The sequence below is a fragment of the Physella acuta genome, unplaced genomic scaffold (genome assembly GCF_028476545.2).
Source record: "Physella acuta isolate Inbredline_101_S28 unplaced genomic scaffold, ASM2847654v3 ptg000116l, whole genome shotgun sequence".
Lineage (NCBI taxonomy): Eukaryota > Metazoa > Mollusca > Gastropoda > Physidae > Physella > Physella acuta.
This window is the reverse complement of record NW_026731636.1, coordinates 426,875-447,682: the sequence shown is the minus strand read 5'-3', so window position 1 is coordinate 447,682 and position 20,808 is coordinate 426,875. Positions and strand designations below refer to the sequence as shown.

Here is a 20,808-nt window from a genome sequence, read left to right as displayed (position 1 = left end):
TTCTTAATTGTAGGCCCTAATTCTAAATTAACTATGTTTAAATTTGAAAAGTTAATCTGTTGCATCTAGCAATTTATAATTTAAAATATTGAGTAAATTGCCGTAATGCTTAACTGTACAGGTGGTGCAACAGCCTTATTTACGTCATGTTGCTTGAAGGATTTTTTTTCTCTTGTTGATTAGAAAAACATTATATCTTTAATTAAAAATGTAATTTGCAGAAAATTAAAAAAAAGTGTAAAGCTTGATCCTAAAAATGTGGTTTTTAAGCTTAGATACAAAATTAAAAATATCAATAAAGTTTTTATTGTAGAAAACAATGTGTGTTTAATATTAGAGCATTAAATCACTGTCAAAAAAGATGTATAGGTATTTACTATAATTATAAAGACTTTAGTCTAGTGGTACATAACTAGAGCTCGATCTAACACCAGGTGTGGGGTGAGTCAGCCTCAGGAGTTATGCGGAGACCAGAATAAACACCAGACTAACATGATTCAAACTCGGATTGAGTCAGTGCGCACGAGAGTTAGGGTTAGGGTTTCGATGCATGCACATATGAAACTGGTGAGGTTCGGTAACGTCGAAAATGTTAACAACCACTGCCATACACAGATATAAAAAATGTATTTGCAAAGTAAAAATGTACGCATACTTAATAGATTGATATATAAATTATGCACATTTAATATAAAATAACCACTGGTTATCACCAAACATTTATTTTTTTGTGTTAAATCATCAGTATCTTCGACTGGCGATACAAGACATGATCTCCAGGTATAGCCTGGATTCATGTCAATATTTTGTAATATAGAACTGGCCATCAGAGAGAGAGAGACACGTTTTTTTTACAACAGTGACATCTCTCGGGTCAACATTCAACAGTTGACACAGACGTGTAGAAGGGAACCAGTTAAAAGCAGTACATCCGTCTGTGACGTTTCTCTATACATTAAACAGCACACGAAATGAAACTGGACACTGTGATGTTAAGTGGCTTGTTGATGTAATCGTTTAAGGGCTGGTTTCTGTTGTATGTGCTTCTGTCACAACTCGCAGCGCACAAAAGTTGAGGTATTCTTGCGTGTATCTGTTCAAAGAGCATAATTACGTTTAAATATAATATATATATATAAATTATATATATATATATATATATATATATATATATATATATATATATATATATTATATACGCTTCTATATTCCACGTTGAATGTAATTTTATTTTAAAAATGGCATTTCGATTGTGTTAATTAACAACTTAACTATTGGTAATAAAGATTGTGTGAATGACGTATTCCCCAAAAGTTCCACCATCCACTGATATCCAGCGATGTCTGCACATAATTTTCACTGGCCACAGCTCCACTCATCCTACCATCATTTTCTCTCTCCGCTGGTAAACAAGAACCAATGATTGAATGCTGGCTTGTACAGAGCCAAGTAATACAATGGTACACTTGATAACACGACATTAAAGCTAATGGCGTGAAAGAATAGAACTACAACAAGCTTATTAACATATTGCATCGTTTTCTGTTTTATATATAAATTAAGTACGTAAAATATGATATCTGAATGCAATTGTAATTTCAGAAATTAGTTTTGTTAGCAATATAAATAAAATTGTACAACACTCGGCTTCAACTAAATGTTTGAAATAAACAGCGTTTAGAGCTGTATCGTTGAAAAGTTGTTGGTTTCTAGCATGAAATAATTACAACACAAAGAAACATGCAAACAAACCGAGCGTATCAATAGCGATGTGAATATTTTATTACATTAATGTCTTTTTGTTTTGTTATATAACTGTAATATAAAACTGCTCGGGTGGTTTCGAAACAATAAACAAATTCAATTATATTGGTTTAATATTGATTAGTAGCATAGCTACCCATGCTCCATTGAAGAATTCAAAAGAATACTTTAATACATTTTAAATGGGATGGAATATTGCAATCAATGCAAAACTGACAATCGTCTATAGGACATAAAATTTCAATTGTGGCTCATAATAATGTGTTTTGTAGAACAGATTAAGTGTCAATGAATACATTGTGTCTGTCTGTCACGGTAAATACAAACTAAGATACCCACATGAATTGGGTTTTAAAGTTTTATCTACTTTTCTTAACTTTTATGTAGCCTGTGTTCAAATAGGGTTACATTGGTTTTTTGGAGAAGGTTAAATATGTTTAAGTATGCCATTTATATTTGTCACCAGCTACAATGGTAATTTTAATAACATGTCAGTCTTTAAATGTAAGAAAAAAAAGGGTTATAAAATACAGGTTTAAAGAATAACTTATTTAAAGAGTGTTTTTTTTTTAAATTTTAGTTTATTATGACTATCGTTTAATAGTATTGATTAACAAATGATAAAAACAGTTCTGGAAACGTCAGTTAGCCGAGTGTTTATCGATTAGCATTATTACCTGATGCAGCCCTTCCTGTTTAATTAAATTACGAGATAACTGGACCGCGAATCGACGTTAATATATTTTAAAAAGACAATTTACTCGTATTGAAAATTAGGAATTGAGAAATAATTACATATGTAACCCTCACTCAGTGGGGATGCTTTTACCCACTGAGGTGTTGTGGTTGAGACGGGCTGACCCTGAGATTAAGAACACACCGACGCCTACAGTTGTTGTCAAGTACTGCTTTATTTACAGCATCGAGCCATGACGGCGATGCAACACAGCAGTACAAAGCAAACTAGCCAAGATAACAGATAACCAAAAAAGAAACTGTAGCCCTAAAACAAATGTAAAAATAAAAAAAGTTACATTCCTGACAACACCATGTGTAGGCTACAATATACACGGGTAAAAATAAAATATGTTTTGGCCAGTACACAGTACTGCCAACAAGTACCAATACGTAGTACTTCAAATAAATACTTATATTAATACTCACCCTAACTAGTGTGCACATGCAACACTAGCAGGAATACATAAGTATTTTAACAAACATAATTTATATAACTACCTTCATTAGGTCTACATTTGGTCACCGTGTTCACAGACAGCAGGCTTGCGTGTGCGACACGGCTAGGCATGAAACTATTCACAATCCCATGTCACATGACATGGGACACAGGTACATCGCTCACAAAAGCATGAAAAAAACAACTACGTCCACAGAGCCACAGCCCCACAGGGGCCGCAACTCAATGAATTAAAACTTCATATTTGTATCCCCCTTGGCTGGTAACCATATGTGTTACACATAATTTTCTGTAAATATTTTGTTTGTTTAATTAGAAACAACAGAGCAACTAGTTCATACATTGTTTTGTATTTCCACCCATAAAAATGACACACAAAACGTGTTTATTATAGTATTAAGTTGCATTTAATGCTTAAAGAAAAATGATTAGTTTGGCATTTAGAAAAAATACAACAACAATACAAGCCAACGTTAAAAAACTTATTAAAGTTACTCGAATAAGTTATTATTTTATTCGAGATTACTAGAAAATAAACCAAATGTATTATAGATATATAATTATTATTATAGTGGAGAGTTTTAGGATTTCTTTCTAACAGACATAAATCTACTTTAGGTCGGTTTCTGTTTATTACAATTTATTGTTCACAATAGAATTGGACCTACATTGTCCGATAGTTGAAAATGAACATAACAATACATTTAGAGAAGAAAGTTTTCAATATTACGCTAGAGTATCAAAACACATAATCAACATTATAGATTTACATTTGAAAGGTATTATTAATTTATAAACAAAGTTGCCCGTAATAAAAATTGAATAGTTAATTAAAATATCAATCACACAAAAAATAAGTGTGTTGATTTGCAGTATTACTCATTGGAGAACTAACACGCTATGTTAAAGTTTCGATTTGCTTTAGAATGTTTAGTATTTTATTATGTAGAACTTAACTTCATAGACTGAGACAAGTTTAGTTTCAACAGTGACATCTCTCGGGTCAACATTCAACAGTTGACACAGACGTGTAGAAGGGAACCAGTTGAAAGCAGTACAGCCGTCTGTGTAACGTTTATCTAGACATTTAGAAGCACACACCATAGACCTGGACACTGTAAGATCAAATACAGACGTGACGTCAAGTTTTTTGTTCTTGTAAACCTTAAAAGTACTGGCATCTGTTAGTCTTAAAGCCTTTACTTGTAGCTCACAAAAGTTGAGGTAATCTTCAGTGTACCTGTTGCAATAATTGTAAAGAAAAATTCATACAACAAAATCGTTTGAAGAAAATAAAAACGTATACTTTACCAATATCTAAATAAATTTCATTTTAGATTCTTATAAAGCAGAATATTGTAAATACTTTGCCTTTTTTACTTTCTTGTATACGAAGTATAAAGGAAGTATTGTAATCGTGCAAAACAATAATATCGACCTTTCCACAAATTTCGACGTTTTACACCCCACCGAGTCGGAAAAACTTAGTTTTGCAATTTTGTCAGTATGTCTTTGTGTGTCTGTGCGTATGTGTGTATGTATGTATATGTGTGTATTTCTTTGAACTGTTACGGCTAGGTTGATAAAATCTCATATGTAAAAATGATATAATTTTTTTTTGTTTTAACGTTTAAGCAATTTCCGGTAACCGAAAGTGAAGCTAACTCGACTTTTGGTTGTTCAAATGCCTATAACTTTAGAACAGTTTCAGACAGATCAACAAAATTTCACATATTAGTAAAAAATCTAATTTTCTGTCTTCTATCATATTTTGAATATCGATATTTCCGATTTCTCAAAAAAAAAAAAACGCATGTGAATTTATAAAGTAGCCTACTAATATTCCGCAGTATTAAATGCACATTGTTTGCTGTTCACTTAGTGCTCAATCCGTTTTCCTTCGAGGTTCTATTCTATTTTTATAAGTTTAAGTAATTAAAAATTGATTAGAAATCATGTCTATATCCCGAGTTGCATTTTCCGTAGTCTTATATAAGAATATTCAAAAATGTTTAGGGGAGATCACTCTCGCTATATTTAGTTTTCGGTTTTGTCTCAAATTTACTTACCAATACAAGAACATTCACGGGCGCTCACTCCAAGTTTATAAAAAAATGAATTGAATTTGAATTTCCCCCATAATTACTTATCGTATTTTAAACTGAAACTGTATTAAATATTTGCCTGAAAAGTAAAGGCGTAACAAAAAGACAAAAAAATGATGAAAAAATTGATTTAGAAAAAGTGATGCTGACGTAATAACTAACTGACCTTACAAGACGTAAATATCGACCAACTACAGGTCTTGCACAGTTCCACGTGTAGGTTCCGGTTTCAACAGGTACAGTCTGGTTGTAACACATTTCTCCAGAATTTAAAGGGAAGTTCGGTGCTAGTCTGGGGTCTATTTTAAACACGTCAATTTGGAAGTGGTTGAGTCTAACTGCTACTTCATAGTAATCATCTCTGAATATATATATATATATATATATATATATATATATATATATATATATATATATATATATATATATATATATATATATATATATATATATATATATATATATATATATATATATATACGTATATAGGCCTACTTATATACATACATACGTATATGTATATATACATATGTATATATATATATATATATATATATATATATATATATATATATATATATATATATATATATATATATATATATATAAAGAGAGAGAGAGAGAGAGAGAGAGAGAGAGAGAGAGAGAGAGAGAGAGTATCCGTCAAACAGACTGAATACTACACCATTCATTCGATTGCTACGAAACTCCAGAAGGGTTTCAATCGTAAACAGTTTCAATGACTTAAACAGACGTATTTCTTATTTGTTGCTGCTGATAAAGATAAAAGTACAATGTTTCTTTTTCACATAAACAAATGGAAACAATACTACTATCATTATTGAACGTTTCGTTACTTACCTGTTTGTGAGAGTTATAGCTTGGATGATGTATTCAGCCATCAAGTCCACCATCCACCAACCGTTGTATTCAAGCGATGTGTGGATACAATTGCCACTGCTCATGTTGCCACTCATACGACCGTCGTTTCCTCTATTGGCGATATTAGCCCCAAACTCGGAAGATTGAAAAGCTGGTTTATAGAGCGCAACGTTAAACCATTTGTCACCGCCACTTACGGCTTGTAGAAATACTAATACTGTAAACTTCTTGAAATAATGCATTGTTTTGATACGCTCTTTATGTTTAATTGTAAGCTAAAAGCTACCGAATGCTACAGCAAGTTGAACACTTGTAGAGAATAATTCAAATTATTTTTAAAGCTTCTTCTCTGGTTAATTTTAAGAATGTAATGAAAAAAAAGATCTTTTAAAATATGTATTGATCTCTAAAAAATCGATGACTCAGAATTAATAAATATGAGCGAACGTTTCAAATTAACCAACCCAGCATGTGTTTTATTCAATCGATCTCTTGTTGTTAACGTGTTTATCAAACGACAATATAAAAACCCTCCATCCCTATACTACTAAAACTCAACTTTGTTTACATGTTTTATTTATTTGTTTGTCTGATTTGCTACTGGAGAGAATCTGCCATATGTATAGATCTGTAAAATAATATGTAGGTAGAGAACAATTTTTCTTTTCAGACAGACTGTTAATCACAAATTTATTTAAAGACGTTAATTAATTTATTGATTTATTTATCGGTAGATTAACCACATTAATTTTAAATTTCAAACAATAGTTTTATTTTGACTGAATAGTGACGTCACATTATTTGTTTACTTTTTTTGTAAAATAAAATGGCGGCTTCTATCGAAGAAGATTGTGTTCCTATTCCAATGTTTAACACGTTCTAAAGCTAATTTTTTGTCGACTATAACTTTAACAATACGTCCGTTAACTGTATTTATTACGTTCCAACATTTATATCTATTTTCAAATGTCTTTTTCATTTAGTTTATAATAAATTTCTCTAGCTCTACAATCTGTCCCTAAAAAGTTCTTTATAGTTCTAAATATTAGGTGGCCAAGAAAGTTATTTATAGATCTAGATCTAGAATTTAGGTCAAACCAAAGGTTAATTAGATAAAAATACAATCCATTTTAAAATCATAATACATTTTTTAGTCCTTAAATACTTGATATAAATCTTTGTGATTTATCCATCTAGGTCCTGATCTATCTAGAATAGGTCTAATCTAGATCTAGTAAGAGTTACGCAAAAACTGGACTTTATCAGACCTTCATTATTTTAAATAAATCTTTGTTTGTTTAGCTATGTAATTGGCTAATTTAAAATAAAATTTAATTTGAAGGTTACTACTACTAGACTTAGATCTAGATCTAGATAGGGAATATGCGCGTAAATCAATTTGCATAAGGAGACTCAAAGTATTAAAGTATACCATAAAAAATAGCTAAGTTGTTAGTGTAATAGGTTTTCATGCGGGTGACATGGGTTCTAGACACATCACGTCAATATTAAAATAAATTTAATTTTTTATTTTATTTTTTATATGTGAATGATAAAGTTGCCTATCTGAACGTGACGGGATACAGGGCAGGTGAAGTAGAGTTCATCCGTTTCTTTGTCCTAAGCATAAGAAGGGATAGTGTGGTCAGAGACATGCTCGGCCGGAATAGTTTTTTTAAACGAAAAAAACATGTTGTCTGAGACTTGGCGGGACACTTGGCAGGTGAAGTAGAGTTGAGTAGGTCGCCCGTGACGTCAGTATATGAAGGGATAGTCCGAAACAGGTGTTTTTAAAAGATCTGGTTTTTTGTGACGATAAGTAACAGACGTGATGTTTTTTTTTATGGATGGCCCCAAAACCCACAGTTATCCAAGGGATGACGGGTAGTCTAGTTGGTTTAAGTAAAAGGCAAAATGTAAACAATAAAATGATTGAATTGTTTCATAATATATTTTAAGAAAATCACGGATTTTAACATTTCAAACCATTTCAAAACATGTTATTTTATAATTAGAAAATAAGTAAAATTTAAAAAAAATCATTTTTCAGTACACCTTTAATTTTTTACCATATTGTTACAACACAAAATAGAATTCTTGCTAACGAGCCATAATACTTAGGTCGTGTCGGAAATGGGATATAAAAGAATTTATATATTTAATAAAAATTAGATGATTGATACCTAGTACTACTTTATAACATTTACTTAAACAAAAAGAAAGCTGTATATTTGTTATTATATTCATTAAAATGGAAAAATATCTGTAGTTTTGTTTTTACACCTCATGGTATTCATCTAGATCAGGGGTCTTCTAACTATGGCCCGCTGGCAGGATGCAAACCGCGAGGCCCTCTCACCCGGGCCGTGGAGATAGTTTTGTCTACAAAAACAAATTATGGAAATGCAAGTGTATCATGCCAAGATCAGCCGCTTACGTTGATGTTATGTTTTTACCGAATAAAATAGAGGAGTGTAGTAGTGTTTATGTTTTTCAACCGATCACTACATTGCAAAACATTATTGCCAGAAGTTTGTTGGAGGGGGCTAAGAAACTTTGCCCAGAAAAGTCAAAACAATTTGAAAAAGTAGCTTTGGTGCAAATGCACTTGCCCGCCGATTTGCAGACAAGAACATAAAACAAGAACTGGCTTCACTACAAATCATGTATGGCACTGTTACCGATGATGATTTTACTCGATGAGTTGAAAAGAAAATATTTGCAGATTCTAACTGGGATTCGACTATCCTCAGTTGCCAGACTATTGATACAGGAAAAAACATTAGAAGCATAAAGAAAGGCTTGGCTGGACAAGTGAAGCAGATATTTAAAGATAAATATATTCTACAACCAATGTTTCTGAAATATATTATTCACCTGTAAGATTTTGTATGCTTGGAACAAGAACAGGCCAGCAACTGTCGCATGTTTATTTTTACAATGTCTTTATGGCTGAAGCAACAGCTGAATTTTCCACGTCATTTGTATGCGTGATTATCAAAGACCTTCAACTGCAAATTTATGAATTGGATTGAAAGGTATATGAAGTTATACACAGAGGAACTGCAGATGGAGGTCATTAGTAGCAAGTTCAATGAAAGGCTGGTGTGGTTTTACAAGACATTCTTAATGCCAAAACTTTTGTATCAAAGAAATTTTTCAATTTTTAGAACATCATACCTGTGTGAAGAAACATTTTCAAGAATGAAATACGTAAAGAACAACTTGAGAACAAACTTGTCTGATGATAATCTCAGGTCACTGTTGATTACAGGTCACCGTTGATGTTAGAGACATCAAATCAAAACCCAGAAATATCTTCTATTTAGGCATCTAGGAAACAATTTCACTATTCTACTTATACAATGATATGCTTTTCTGTGTAGAAATGTGTATTTGATAATGACTGAATAAAATAATATTCAATACATAACTGAAAACAACATCAATGTTTTGATTCGATCTCGTACTGCTACTTAATAGTTAATGCGGCCCTCGTGATGAAAAGTTTGTAGACCCCTGATCTAGATGCTATACTAGAACATCTAGAGGATTGTGCAGCAATTTAACGTGTATACTACACCCAGTCGCAATAAATACAGCCACACTACACCCAGCCACACTACACCCAGCCACACTAGCCACACTACAACCAGCCACACTACATCCAGCCACACTAAACCCAGCCTCGCTACACCCAGCCACACTACACAGCCACACTACACCCAGCCACACTACACCCAGCCACACTACACCCAGCCACACTAGCCACACTACACCCAGCCACACTACATCCAGCCACACTAAACCCAGCCTCGCTACACCCAGCCACACTACACAGCCACACTACACCCAGCCACACTACACCCAGCCACACTAGCCACACTACACCCAGCCACACTACATCCAGCCACACTAAACCCAGCCTCGCTACACCCAGCCACACTACACAGCCACACTACACCCAGCCACACTACACCCAGCCACACTACACCCAGCCACACAACTACACCCAGCCACACTACACTCAGCTACACTACACTCAGCCACACTACACTCAGCCACACTAGGAACACTACACCCAGCTACACTACACAGCCACAATACTACACTGCAGCCCGCGATACTACAACTAGCAACACTACATTACAAGGAATAATTGATTTATCATAATAAAATGTAATTGGCTATTCAATTAGAAATTCTTTAAGAATTTAGTTTTAGCTTGGTATAGCCCGAGAGCTTTGGTATTTGTGTTTAGAGGGGTCAAATTATTTTTGTCTACATATACAAAACCATTTTTTTAGACATTTCAATGTCGTTCATTTTAAAAACTATATTAAAATTAAAGCATAAAGAATTATATTTTTTTTAAAAGCAAAATCGCAACAAACCCCATTTTAATCATACGAACTTCATTTGTAGGTACGCACATACATGGTACTCTTGCCGTTTTAATTGTTCCATAATATGCAAGGAGAATTTTATTCTTAGGAAGATTTCTTTACACAACAAAGGAATAGATTTTTCTGTATATAAAAGTATTAAGGAAGTACCCTTGAATATTGATTGATAGTTTGTACACAAGAATTTTACATTTTCAATAAAAAAGAAACGTCTATGTTATGTAAGCTATTCCATTCTCTTCATTTATTATTATTGAATAAAGTATTTTTAAATTGAATTTTAATTGCTAATTGTCTTATGAATTAATTTAAAATCTTGATATTTTTGCATTCCCATCTAAGATCTAGCAATGATAAGGGGGTTAAATTATGATTGCAAAATTTGCGCAATATAATTTTGAAAATATAGTAATTTGTTTTCATTTTATAATTACATTTTTAAATAACTAATTATGCATCTGATTAGATTAAACGCCATTTATTCCTGCAATGTCTTTTTAAGACCTACCACTGTGATAACTGTTATCTCAATAGGGCAAAGGGAAGTAGGTTAAATTAAGATACAACTTCAGTTAATTAATATGACTTGCATTGAGGATCTAAGTAGAATCCTTTAATATTTCGCTATCTAATACGGAATCGTTGAAATGAACTTGAATCTGGTTAAGTGTCCTGATATTGTTGTTAAACTTCTTATATTTAAAATTTTAATTTGAAGATTTTCTCCAACAAAATAAAGCCCCCCCCCCCCCCCAGAAGAACGTCCACCGCCCCCCCCCCCCCCTCAACAAAATATAATTTATATAGAAGTATATTCAAATTTCAAGAGCCCCCCCCCCCACACCTACGGTAAAAAAATCTGAAAGAAACACTGTCGGGGGCCGACAACACACTCGAGGTCCAAGTGTGCTCTCAAATTATTCTTCACGTATTCTAAATGTATGGTTGAGCTCATGTGACTTTATTAAATTCGCTATCTTTACCACATGATTCAGTACATTGCTAATGTCCATATATTTAGCCCTCAAATCTTGTTGAATAATAGAGTGATGGAGCATTGTCCAACCAAGCCTTTCTTTATGCCATGCCACTGGTTAGTCCAGTCCAAGTTATAATCAGCAAGTGTTTTCTTCAACTCATTAAATATATCCTCTTCGGTAACAGTGCCATACATATTATGTAGGGAAGCCAGCTCTTGTGTTATGTTCATGTCTTCATCCACAACCCTAATGAACACAAGTAGTTGAGAGGCGGAACAGCTGTCCATCGACTCATCCATTGCAATTAAAAAATAGTGAAACGTGCTTGCATTTTTCGCGATTTGAGTCACGATGTTTTCATTAATGTCTGCAACACGGTGGGCAAAGGTATTTGCACCCAAAGCTACATTTCAAATTGTTTAGAATTTTATGGGCAAAGTTCCTCAGCCACCTCTAACATATTTTTTTAGTGGAGAAAAAGATCTCCGCGGGCCGGATGAGAGGACCTTGCGGGCTGCATCCGGCCCACGGGCCGTAGTTTGGAGACCCCTGTTAGATGATGCTATCTGATTGGGGTCGACCGTACAGAAGAAACGGTAAGTCAGTTTTGTGTTTGTTACCGTTCCGTATAATATCTACGTCGTCTAGCGGTACCGTGCAGCAGAGGCTATGTGTAACAAGTTTATTTTTTCTAGGGTGCCGAATTCATTATGGATATGGAACTTGAGTGCCTGGGTAAAACTCTGGTCTCTCTAGACTGGTGAACTTAGTCTTTACCTGGACAGTTAGGGCTGTCAATGTTTTGATTGTCTCAGACATGAGGTCGTCGTCATGGTAACATGAGTGGAGACAAAATGTGTTGAAATCTTTAAGAGGTATAAAACCCTTGTGACCTGGATTCTTCTTACAGCCAGTAACATGTTTGTGTAGATTATTTTCTCCTCCGTAGCACTTCTCAGCTTCATGATTTCCTACAGGAGCAAAAGAATCAACAATATATATATACTAGGCATACTGCCTAGCTTCGCTTAGGTTTTCAAAAAAATTGAGAAATTGAATGATTTATTAATAGGTGATTGGCTGTTATGTTAAATGCTTAGGGCCTAAATATATAGAGTGGAATAATTTCATGTCACTCAAATAATTATGGAACATTCGCAAACTTATTACTGGCAAGATTATTAGAACTGCAAGGGCTTTCTTGATAGTATCAATCAAATATTATATTAAATAATTTTCGAAATTAATTTTTACAATTTCAGTACAATGCGTAACTTAATTTATAACAAAATATTTATTTAAAACACTGCTATACTTTATGATTTTGTTTTTTCCTTCAAAAGAGTATACACAATATTTAAAAATTATTACATTAAAAAAATACCTCCCCTGTAGATAAGCCAAATGACCAAATCTCGTATAGTCAGAATTTAACTCGCGGTCATTTTTAGCCCTCTTTGAGGGCTTTGAGTCTGACCAACAGTTTTTCCATACAGCCTAGTCATCTATAGATGTGTGTACAAAAATTAGCCAGATATACAAAGAGTAAGTACCCTGAAATCTTTGTTGAAGTTAGCTTCTGTTTTTCCAAATAAAATACAAAGATTATATAGGGAAATACGACTGGTCAGTTTTGACCCATTTAACGAATTTTCCCGGACATGGCGAGTTTTTTTGTGACACCCCAAGGCGTTCTCCTACCACCTCACAAAATTTCAAGGGGGGTCGTCGGAGGAATTGTTTTGCGTAATAGAGCTCATATATAGAAAATTTCACTCGCGGTCACTTTTTAGCCCTCGTCGAAGGCTTTGAGTAACACCGACAGTTTTCCCCATAGGTCAAGCCATTTACCTAAGAGCATGCAAAACATTTTCCAGATGTAAAGAAGGTAAGTGCCCTAAAATCCGTTTTGAAATCACCCTCTGTTTTTCCCATAAAATACAAAGATTATATAGGGAAATGCGACTGGTCAGTTTTGACCCATTTAACCAATTTTCCCGGACATGGCGAATTTTTTGTGACACCCCCAGGCGTTCTCCTACCACCTCACAAAATGTCAAGGGGGGTCGTCGGAGGAAATTTTTTTTCGTAATATAGCCCATATAGGGCGCCGGTCAGTTGAGGTAGGTTTTGACCCCTTCTCCGTGGACTATTCAGCAAACTGTCACCGGCCCTCGTGTTCTATCGCCCCATGGCACCATCGTGCCAAATTTGACGCGTCTGCGGCGCCGGGAAGTGCCCTTTCGGGCACTTGACCACTTTGCTTTATATGTATAGATATATATATAAATATATAAATATATATATATATACTTAAATATATATATATATATATATATATATATATGTATATATATATATATATATATATATATATACATCGTTGATTACGTATTTTATTAAAGCAATAAGATTTAACCTTTCCCTATATAACATCAGCTATACTAAAATCATGTAGATGTTTATACTGGCACGAGTTAATTATTAAATAGATTTAGATTTGCCTTGTCTCACCTGGATGAAAGACACCTGTTGTGTCAACCTTGATGACTTTATTTAGATTCTCATAGTCTGATACATCTGAAATTTTATATGAAAAATAAAATCAATATACTATATATTAGCATGAATAAGGGTTATGTATTCTCAAAAATATTTGTTATGTTAATAAAAAGCGTAAATCTCTATAGGAAGTACAAGATGTTGTAATTAACATTTACACTTCTATAACCCCGTAAATGGATATAAAGAAATATTTTAATTAGGATATGTTACTGTAGTTTTTTAACTAAGATTGTTCAAGATATATTCAATCAATTATTAGTCATTTTTAAGGCTCTACCTTCAGGTCCACTTTGTGAGTTAAATTTTCTTTTCATTAATTTGATTAAGTCGTCCATGGCTAGTTTTACTCTGGATGAGAATATATTTAAAAAATGCTAATGCCACTCTTTATCTAAGTCAATAAATCAACGCTATTGAAATGTAAATATTGGATAAAAATTAAGTTATAATGAGACTTAAATGAATTAAATTAGCATTATATCATACAAAATGCTCAACTTTCGAGAAAATATATATATAATATACAACTTAAGTTTGTGATTTTAAAAAGACCACGCTCTACATTTCCCATTCCTAAGCTTTGTAACTCAAATAACTCATGTAAGCAATAATACATTTAAAGCTTTTATCTAGTTCGCTGATAGGCCTACCATTTTTTTTCTATATTTTAACAACCTTTCAAACAAAGAATTAAAAGCAAAATAAATAAAAGCATGTATTTAACAAGAAAGTCTTGTAAAAATATTTGTTAGATATTAAAAAATACACAAACCAGTATATAAAAAGTATATACACGTATCTAGAACCTAGGCATTATTAGATTAAGAGAGGTTAGGGGGGGGGGAGGGAGGAGCTGAAACGTTGCAGTCGGTGTCTCCCGATTTTTAGGGCCCCCAACATTTTTTAGTTTTCACTATAAAAAGAAATGTTTTAATGTTTGAGTTACAAGCTTCAAACATTTTTTTTCAAAATATCAAACACGTGCATACTTAATTATAAATACCAGCTGTCTTCACCTCCAACCCAGACATTGTTTATAAAAAGCAAAAGCTCCCTGGACCAGCGTTCGCTTATGACAATAAAATTAATTGATTTTTAGTGTTAAAAAAATACAGTTATTTTATCCTTTCAAAATAATATCAAGAATAACGTTAAATAAATTGTATGATAGTAATTCTGTTAAGTATAGTTTTTAATTAATGGTTGGTATCAAATATAAATTTCTAATGTTTTCATTAAAAATATTTTTTAAAAAATAAAAAATAAAAACTTAGTAACTTAGAGGGAATCTGGTGCCCTACCTTGAGCTGCGAGTTTTTAAAGTGGCCCTCGTGTCAGACCTAAACTGTGTGTCACTGCAGAATTAGGTTTCCCCGTTATCATTCAGTCTTAATGTAAACAATCTTTGTTTTGCAGCCTTTTTATATTTCTTATGCCTATATATAAAGTGAGAAGCCTATTTGCAAAAGAAAAAGACATTTGACAATATAGACTAGGTTTTTTTCTGTTCTAATTTAATTTTATCCGCATAGCTGTAAAACACATAATGCTGACTAGTGCAAACACATTTCCATCGAGGATTAAATATGTCGCATGTGTGGAAAGTTACGATCATCTGTGTAAATGTATTATCTAAATTAAATGATGCAGCCATTAATTGTAGAATAAAACAAAGCATCCTACATTAAAACGCTTATATACAAAAAATATTTTTTTTTCGCCATGGGAGCTTTACCAAATTTAAAAGTCAGCTATCGCCGACCATTAATTTCGAATCAATATATTTTACGCATATTAAGGTCCAAATATAACATGTTGTCATTCTTTCAACGTAAAGAATAACTATCTCTACCACAAAACAGTTGAGAGGATTTCACTCTGACTATAATATGGCCAACACTACATGTATTAATTATGTGCGACACCACCAGCTGAGCTTAGTGCTGGAAGAGTGCGTGTTGTTCTTTGTTGCATCCCCTTTTATGCATTAAAATTGGCAGTGTGTCACGTGGACAGTCTAGCCAACAACAGAGGAGCCTGTGATGAGGACTAAAGATAAGAATGTAGGCTAGGCAGCTGTTGAGAGGGGAGGGGGGGGGGTACTAGCGCAGGTAGAGGGTGGTGAAAGAATAAAAGTGAGCTGAGCCTAAACGTTTTTACCGTCACACATAGTGATCTGTAATATAAAACAGTATCATACGTGATACAATTGTTACTTTCACTTTTGGTTAGCTAATTGTAATTTTAATAAAAGACATCGTGTAACAGGTTTTAAAAGCTTAAAAGTTTTCAGACTAAATCTAGTTTATAAAGAGTGATCGTCTGCTACAGATGATAGATCTATGTACATTCAAATTCTCCAATTATATTCGAGTATTTTATTGAGAAATGGGACTGCGTGACCTGGCGAGAGTCTCGAGTTCGAGTCAGCGGAACGACCATGATTATATTAAGCTTAAGTTAGGGAAACAAAGGCGCTTGGGAACAAACGGGAAACGATGACGATGATAATTTAATTGAGTTAAAATTAAATCTGCACGTGTGTTTAGGGGTCTTCTATAAATAATATAACACTTTTATGGGGAGGGGAACCGTAATTTAGTACCTGTATGGGGTGAGTGGGTTGGGGTGGTAGTTCACATAGTGCGACGAAATAATTTTACAATAAAAACGTATTTACATTTTAGAAAAATGTTTTAATAAATTGTAATATATATTGATTAACAGACTCGAAGTTGTCGGAGCTCAGTCAAGATTATATATTTTTTTTTTAAATTGGTGTTTAAAAAAATGTCAACATTTTTTTGGGGGGGTGGGTTGTGATTTCTTTTAATAGGATAGAAGTCTAGGCTTTTAGTGAAGATGTGTGATGAAGGGAAGGGGAGGTTAAATTCGCTTTTAAAAACGTGACGTCATTTATGGATTAACCCTAAGTAAATTTACTTTGTTATCTGTATTATGTGCCCAGCTTCAACAGCCAATGAACAACGTGTTTGAATAGCGTAAAAATAGGATCTAATCTTTTTCTATTTATCTAAGGCCTACACGTCAGACTTGAGTTACACAAAGGCACCTCATCGGTTAAACAGACATAAGGTGTAGTCATTTTAGGCTTCATCTATATAAAATGTATAATATATTTTAAATCGATGAAGGTAAAAGTAAGGGTTAAACCGAGGTGTAGTCAGAGGTTTACATAGAGAACAGGATATGAATTATCTGTTGTTTTTTTTTTTTTTGCAAAATTAGTCGACATTATAGTGAATTTAAATTAGTACTAATTTTTACAAAACTTTAGTCAATCTAAATTCTCAAAAAAAATGTTATGAGACCACGAACTTCAACGTCTTTGTTGGCAAAAAAAGTAGAGTTATTAGATTAATTACTAACGTCAAAAAGGATCTGATCATGTGTCTACGTTAATTGTTTATAGCGGGATGTCGTTGTAAGATTTTAGTATTTCTTTTGAATAGACGTCTCATAAAATTAAATTACTTGTTTCTATCTTTAAAACTTATATTTCAATATTACGTTTTACAATATCTTATCAAATATAAATACTTGATAAATTAATATAAAAAGATCAATACTATGGAAAGGTATCGTTAAAAACTACTCAGGATATAAGTTTAAGATAAACCATTTGAAGTTTTATTTGTCTGTAAAAATTGTATTTGACAGTTGCAGCAAGCAGGTATGGGCGTACAGGTAGTGATAGGTAGTGTAGGTTACAGTAGAAGACAGAAAGTTGTGTTGAAAGTAGCAATAACTGCGCACAGAGATGGTAATATTTTGTTTTATGTAGCAGATATTATGAAATGATCGTGTCAATTCATGTCTTCTTTTTCTCTTTCTGATAGAGCCGTATCTATTGTCTGCCACCTGAGAGATATTGTCTTAAATCACCAAGCAGGCCTATAAAATCTTCTTAGGCTGGCCTAAACCTAAAGCTTAATTCGTGGGTAGCAGAGAAAAACGTGTTAAATCAGTTAAAAACTTTAAAATGCATTGTATTGTCTCAAAGAAACCAAGCGGTATGGGCACTTGATACCGTGTGCAATAACTTGTCTCCTTGTAGGCTACCCAGCTTGGCACTATTGTATTAATAGCCACTTGAAGACTCTTTCTGTAAGGTTTAAACGACACAATTTGACGACTTCATTGGTGCTGATACGGTAGCATCACTTTTGGTATTGTTTTTATTGATGTTTGCCACAATGCATGCAACACAAATAATGGCTCTGAATATAGTTAGGAAGAAAGACAACTATAATACTTTATTGTGTGAGAAATATTTTCATTGTTACTTTCCTTTGACCATAAACATGTGTTAGTATATTCCATTGTTGAGTATACAGAGATTCATGAAGTTTTCAAAATGTACTATTGTTAAATTTCGCTGTTGTCATAGAATTTTCAAACTGGTTATACATTTTACCTCTGCATACTGTACTTAATGTAATAGCGTTGTAAGTCTTATCGTTAAACTATGTCTGATTTGCTACATAGAAGCTAATTTGCCTACCATGTGTCAAGACACGTTGCTGTCTTTAGCCATCATTGGCTACAACAGATCTCATTGCCGATTAGGCCTTTCTGACTTGCCTATTACTAAGGTAAACTACGACCTACAGTGAAGATAATTCTGATAATGTCTGCATTTCAAGTCAGGTATACTAGCGGAGAAAAACGTCTGGTGTAGTGAATGATAATGGATGGTACAGCTAGAGCAGCAAGCATGGGTAGAGTTGTAGTTAATTGATAATATACACTAGCTTATTCTGGATTAGATGGATTCGTTTACTGCTAAATATTTTGCTATCAACAATTTGCAGATAATAAAGAGATTTATATTAATGCATATAGCAACTTCCTTATTATTGAGTATCTTAGTTGTGTTAAACAGTCAGTGTTCTAGGAAAAAAAATGTATATTAAAAGATCTTTTTTAAGTAAACTTCCTATTATGCAGTTGTTTTTATTTTTTATTTTTCTATCTCTGTAAGTAAAACTGTTTTATATTGCTTTAAGTATATTTAAACTTAACATTTCTATTGGAGTTGGACAACACAAGATGTAGATCTTAACGTTTGTGTCTGGTATCAGTTAGGTTTATTTCAACTTCACTTCATTTAAATTGAACATTACTAGACATTACTAGGTTACTTATCCGTATTTATTATGCTACCTCTCAGCTTTGTCGCTACATTGGATTCGGATCATTTTAAAACCACCGACAGCCTGAGGGAAATACCGACATCAGTAACAACTGTTGGTTGACAAAAATTTGACACTTTATAATTAGACAACATTATAATTAGTCTGTAAAAATAAAACATAACTACTTTTTTTAACTTTAGCATTTATTATCTAGTACATAATAATTTTGTAAACAAATAAGAAGAGCAAGAAATTTATTATATAAAGATACAAATCATGGTAAGGTTAGAACAAGAACTTTGCCGACATTTGTTACAGTCAACATATTTACAACATTAAACATGAAAAGTGCCTAAAATACATTGTGATAAATGTAAATTATAACGGTTAAACGGTTTAAGGTAAAACTCCATTTTAGCGTATTTTAATCTCCACTGCTTGTTTACCTCCAGTTGAGCGTATTTTATTCTAACAACCGAAACACACCAAAACATTAGGAAAACACGAATTGAATATTTGTATTGTATTGTTGCTTTTCATAAATGAATAAAAATGAATATTAAAAAAACACGACTTATTTATTTGTTTTGTATTTTTGTTTTATCAAATGAATAAAAACAACAAAGAGACTGACTGAAATGCTTTGTTTGTTGGTTGCAAAAATAGAGATCCACACTTTGTACAAATAAGTGTTCCAATTTCAACTAACAGAATAAAAGTATTAAAAGGCATAAGGCGTCGTCCATAAATTACGTCACACTGTAGGGGGGGGAGGAGGGGGAGGGGATCCGTAATTTTGTGACGGTGTGTGATGAGGGGGAGGGGGGGGGGTTCAGATGGTGCGACGTCACACTTTTGCATTGTAAAAAAGCAATGTTAGAAAGCAAATTCTAGACGTTATTTCGCGTTTTAGAAAACTGTTCTAATAAATTGTAATAGGAGTTGATTAAAATACTCTATTTTGACAGAGGCTGAGGTGTGACAATATTTTTGTGACGACGTGTGAAGGAGGGGAGGGGGGAGGAAAAATCGTCAAAAAAGCGTGACGTCATTTATGGATGACCCCTAATAATGCTGCCGAAAGTGGGCCGGTGGGGGTGGAATTTGGTGAGGGATGGCTTGGAGTGTTAGAGAATGTGTGACAACTCGCGTTGTCATTTAAAAAAAATAATGTTAGAGGTCGTCCATAAATGACGTCACACTCGTAAGGGGAGGGGGGGTCTTGCTTTTTGTGACGACACGCTTTTTTTACGATTTTTACCTCCCCCCTCCGTTACACGTCATCACAAAAAGTCAGGACCCACCCATCCCCCTAAAATGACGTCACACTTCAGCCTACAACCATCCCCCCCCCATCAAAATTTCTGTTGAATTTTTCCAAAATCTTGTCAGAACTCTGTCAACATAGAGCATTTTGATCAATTCCTATTACAATTTATTAAAACCGTTTTCTAAAACGCAAAATAACGGCTAAAACTCGTTTTTCTAACATTGCTTTTATATAATGCAAAAAAGTGACGTCACACTATCTGAAACCCCACCCCCTCCCCCTCATCACCCACCGTCACAAAATTGCGGACCCCTCCCCCCCTCTCCCTTACGAGTGTGACGTCATTTATAGACATCAATTTTTTTTTTAAAGTCAGATATTTACTCATACAAAAAATCATACTTGATACATATATCAAAATATTGGGAATGATGGTAGATTTACTATGAATTTAAATAATATACAACTCTATAGTAAAAATA

The 20,808-nt window shown here is 33.4% G+C and overlaps 1 protein-coding gene across 1 annotated transcript in view; it reads right to left on the bottom strand.

The window, feature by feature from the left end:
* LOC131934713 (uncharacterized) overlaps window positions 1–20,808 on the bottom strand; it is a 105,334-nt gene that overhangs the window by 32,037 nt on the left and 52,489 nt on the right. The window lies entirely within an intron of this gene.